This window comes from Saimiri boliviensis, chromosome 7, assembly GCF_048565385.1.
Source record: "Saimiri boliviensis isolate mSaiBol1 chromosome 7, mSaiBol1.pri, whole genome shotgun sequence".
In the NCBI taxonomy this organism is placed as follows: Eukaryota; Metazoa; Chordata; class Mammalia; order Primates; family Cebidae; genus Saimiri; species Saimiri boliviensis.
Genome location: NC_133455.1, coordinates 40,710,025 through 40,715,558, shown reverse-complemented (window position 1 = coordinate 40,715,558; position 5,534 = coordinate 40,710,025).

Here is a 5,534-nt window from a genome sequence, read left to right as displayed (position 1 = left end):
GCTCTGTTGGCTATCTACTTCACTCATGTATACCATAATGCTATACAAGCCCAAAAGCAAGCTATTCAATAGCTGCACATAGAAAAAGCAACTTGAGTATAAACTAAAAGAATCCATGGTCACTGACTCATTTATGACTGGCTAAGGGGAAATCAATTACATTATTAGCGATTCAGGCAAACATTGCATCAGGTTACATCACAAGAAGAAACTCAAATCCAAATGACAATTTATAAAGAGGCTGCTTTTCTTTGCAGTTAAAGGAAATACTCCTACCGCTCTAGATTAAGAAAAGATTGAGAACCACTGAGTTCTGTTTAAAAATCACTGTAAGTCTCTTGCAAAAGCATGGCCAAATACAAATGGTTTGAAGGACTAAAAACCCTGGGAAAAGTCAACTTCATATAGCAAAGGGCAGTTGTGAGGATTAAAAAACATAATGGAAGCAAACATGCTTTGTACAGGGCTACATTGCTATATATGTTTGGTCGCATTACTCCATCTCTCAACTTAAGGTGTCTTCAGTGGAGACAAAGATCTGAAGGACTCTTTTTTACTGAGAAAAAAGCTCTGAAAACACAATGTTTAAGAATGCAGCTCAGGAAAGTTCTATAAATTAAGATGCAAGGCCTCGGTTGTCTATTTCCATCCTTCATAATGGAAGAGCAGTTCATTTTCCTTCCTATATTACTGTATTCCAAAAACACAAGCACATTTCTCGCAACTACAGGTTAAAGCAATCTTTCAAGAAACTCCCATCATACTATGATCAAATTGTTACACACACACACACACACACCCCACAAATGCACAGGAAAACAATCTGCTATATTTTGTTGGCCTCCACTGAGTATTCAAATTCCAAGAATCCAAACATTCACTAGCTATATGATTTCATGTTTACAACAAATGAGTTGTCTCCATTATTACACATGGAATGATGGGCTCAGAGAGGCTAAGCAACTGGTCCAAAGTCACATGTTGGTACAAGTCTGAGTCTTAGACTAGTATTCTTTATGCTAAATTGCAACTGCCTCTCAAAGAGAGAAGCCTAATTGTAGACTGCTATATGCCTCTTGAACACAGAGAGTGAAAGAGTTTCAAGGCCGAAAATGACCAAAGATGGCCAACTCACAATGAGAAGTTAAAATGCATGTTCCAACAGTGTGAAAGAAGGTAGACAAATCATGCGTCACAATGTAACAATAGTTAGAGCTTGGATTCTGTGATCAGAAAAGCCTGAATTCAAATTGTGAATTAGCTGTTTACTAGCTGTCTGGCTTTAGGGCAAATTACTTAAGCTTTCTAAGCCTCGGTTTTCTATCCATGAAATGAAGATAAAAAATACTGACCTACTTGTCAATCTCATCCAGTTGTTGGAAGGTCAAAGAAGAATATAAAGATAACTTGAAGACTCACAAGTACAATTTGTGGGAAATACGACCCCATTTAGTCTATTGATTTGAGGGGACAAAACTGGCATAAATCAGGACAACTCCTAGAAAGTGTTATCTGCTTATAGTGCAATTGTCAAGTCCAATAATTTTACGGCTATGATCATTTGTGGAATCTTCTCAAATAAAGTCCAATTTGTTAGTCATCTTTTCCTTCAAAAATTCAGGGATGGCTCAGAACAAGAGGGAAAAGATACAGGGCCTTTCTGTCTAAGCTGTAACTACTAAAATAATTAAATCACCCATCGACACCTTCGATACTTTAGTTCTCTTATAACCATGCATATCAGTGTTACAAAGACCCTAACATTAAAATAACTTCTGAGAAACAAAAATGTGAATTTCAACACACAGCAACATATAGTTGAATATATAGGAACATATATTGGTGTAATACATTTGGATATCTGTTGGCTATAAAGGCTAACTTAATTTTATTATTACAAAGACTTAGGCAGATGAGCTAAACTTAAAAGACAACCCCCTTTGTAGTGCTACAATAGCTTGTCATTTTAAGACTTACCAATTAAGGGATGAACATAACTATGAATTATTTGGGGGAAGGCAAATATTCATCTACTTCAGTGAAAATCTAAAGAAATAGTCTAAACATTTCTGATCATGCATTCTATCAACAAAATTTTTAGTGTATGTCAAATATATGTATATTTGTTTAGAAAACGTGCCAGATGCTCTTGCAGCACACATGGAAATACATATGAAAATATTCTAAAAGAATGACAAAACAACTTTGGAGATGACCATCAAGAGAATTATTAAATGTACCCATAGGTGAAATATCTCCTATCAACGCTACTAAAATTATAAGTAGTGTCTGATGTAATATTCTCCAAATACAGAAATCCAGTTAACTATAATGCTACTAATATAATGTTAGATGTCTGGCCTACTCTTGGTCATTCATCTACCACCGGGAATGGGATCGCAAATGGCCTTCACAACTTAAAGGTACAAGACACTATAATCATCAAGTGATTTATAAGAGATATCTAAAAAATATTCTCCCTTTAGAAAATACTGAGAGACATGTGTGCATTCCATCCACAACTCTCCAAGACCAGTTTCCATGGAGTTCCACCTGCAATACCACTCTGACCTGCATGTTCACAGAAAAAAATTGAGCAGTCTGCCCCACAATTCATGAACTGCAGAATCCTTAGTGATTCCCAAACTCTGCCAAGAGACTGTGCTATGCCAACCTGTCAATATACACCTATGGCCATAGCAAATGAATTTTTATCACCCATCCTTCACATTCCCACCCAGTTGAGCTTCCCAGTTTTCATTTTCCCCATCCTTTCCCTTTTTATCCAACTCTAGGTTCAAATCATTTCACCTCTGAGCATCAGTACTCTTAAGCATACATGACTCCCAGAATAATATGGCATCTTCAACACTAAAATGACAAATATCATGAAAAGGCTCATAAATAACAGAAGTTGAACTCCATCTTTTTTTCCTATCTTGGACATATTGAGCAATATGAAAAATGATAAGTCAAATTAAACCTGCAGTCAAAAAAAACTGGTATCAATCATATTCCACAAAGTGTTGAGGAAATGGTATCAATCTTCAAGATTAACACAATCTAAGGCAGGCGTCCCCAAACTTTTTACACAGGGGGCCAGTTCACTGTCCCTCAGACCGTTGGAGGGCCGCCACATACTGTGCTCCTCTCACTGACCACCAATGAAAGAGGTGCCCCTTCCTGAAGTGCGGTGGGGGGCCGGATAAATGGCCTCAGGGGGCAGCATGCGTAGTTTGGAGACGCCTGATCTAAGATTTACTTGTTTAGGAGCATCTCAAAAATACAACACGTAGCAGAAGAAAATGTATAAAGGTCTATAAGGATAATAAAAAATCAGATCTCATGATGTACAGATCTATTTACAGTCCCATATATTAAATGATTTAAGGACTCAAGCAGCTAAGTCAGCTAGTAGTACAAACTATCTTACTGTAAATGATTTTGTGATATTGTTATGTTCCAAATATGAAAATAAACCAGTTATATTTTGATAGCAGCCATATCTAAAAGTTCAGTGGCACGGAATGAGAGATGAGTCTAAAATATTTGCAGTCTGTATACCCTCAGATAAATAGGAAATTTTTGAAGACTTCTATGCATAGATCAAACTATTGACAAATGTTCTCCATATAGCCTATCAAGAGCATTTATCGCATTATCTGAAATAGGGGTGAAAAGGGGAGGGGAAACATCTTTAAACTTCAATATGCAAAATACAACTTCGGTTATCATACCTCTCTTCTGTAAAGAGGAAGAGAGAGTATCAGAAATGTTGAAAGTCACCCAAGGAAAAGTCCAATAGCAGATTTATTTGCTCCCAAAATTAAAGTGAGCCTGGAAACCTGTAGTCATTAAACACTAGCCATCAGGAATACAGCTTCCTTCCCTTTAACTTGAAGGCCAATTTCATAACCTGTAACATCTATGCAAACCAAAATTAATTACTTCGAATGTGCGAGTTACAGTGACTTAAGGAAACTATTTGTGCAATGTACCAGAAAGCCACTTTCTGGTGGCCTTTGCAGTCTATTATTATAGAAATATTCTGAATAAGGGTAAGGACATGTGATTCACATTCCAGATGGCAAAGATAACAGCCACATTATCCTGCAAGAACCAGGATAACTCTTGCTATAGAATCCACTTGAACCTTTGTTTCTACATTACAGAGGCAGGTATTACTTAAAATGTGGAAAAAAAGGAAATAATTTTAAAACTACCTGTTAAAACTTAGAAAGTAACATTCCTGAGGCTTATTGCCAATCGCAACTGTTAATTCCTGGTGCCAATGGCAACAATAATTTTGAAAGCAGTCATCCTATCCTAAAAGGATTTATATTTCAAAACATTCCCCAGAAACAGTGAACAAGAAATATGCCGCTACTGTACTGCAGATATAGGTTCAGCTCAATTGGGGAAGGTAAGGTTAAAGTCACAGGAAACAGCTGGTCTCAAGAGTGATGTGTGCAAGCCTTTCGAAGAGAAACTTACGAACAGTTCCTCACATGCCAGACATCACCTGAATTCTAAAATAAACATTTTTATTAACTGTTTCCATCGTTTTCAAAGATTGAAAAAGTCTGATGTCAAGATCTTCAAAAATTTGATAAAAGGCTTTATGATAAAAAAAAGTTTAGGTACTTAGTTTCAAAGGAGTTATCAGATGAAACATAGTTGAACAACAGTAGTCAGTACTGGGGTGAGACCCACTTAAAAACTACACTACCCGGTGTTATTTTAATTCAAGTTTGAAATACCAAGGAGCTTTTTCACAGAGTAGATTTAAAAATAAAACCGTAACAATTGGCAAGGGTACTCCATTTGCTGTGGGTCTACAAATTCAAACTCTCGAGAAAGGTATGCCAATAATATACACAGACATTTGTACTCTAAAATACCTGCATGTTCAGCAGCCTATTCCTGTGTTGCCTACAAAATTAATTTAATCCTGCATGTAGAAGTAACTTCTCAAACTTGAGATTACTGATTTCAATTACTGATTTTAAGTAATTTAGATTGCATATTTCCAGTGTGAACATGTTTACATATATACCATACAAAAGGCCATTGTATGGCAAGTTTACTGTGTGGAACAAAATTCAGTTTTTCCACTTCAATTTCCACTGAAAAACGATGTTATCCTCTACAACTAAATTACCAGCAAATCCTTATATTATATGGGGTAGTGGAGTAACCTGCACTACAGCCTTATCAATGTTCACTTAGGTTCTTAGAATTTATCTGAAATAAAAGTCTGAAAACGAGGAATCGAGACAGTCAGCATTTCAACTTTTGAGAATAAAAGTTCATAAACATACCTTTTGTTGAATTCCAGTTTAAGTGATTTTTATGTAAATCTTGCAGGTGATGAAAAGCAAAATGCAACCAATCTCTCTGCAGTGTTTAGCCTGTTCTTTAATACTATGGGTCACCTGCCCCCAGAAATTCCTAATTGAACAAGGAATCCATGGGGCAAAGTAATTGTTTTTCAAAGGTGGGTCAGAATGGAACATTTATATCTTCACTCCAAC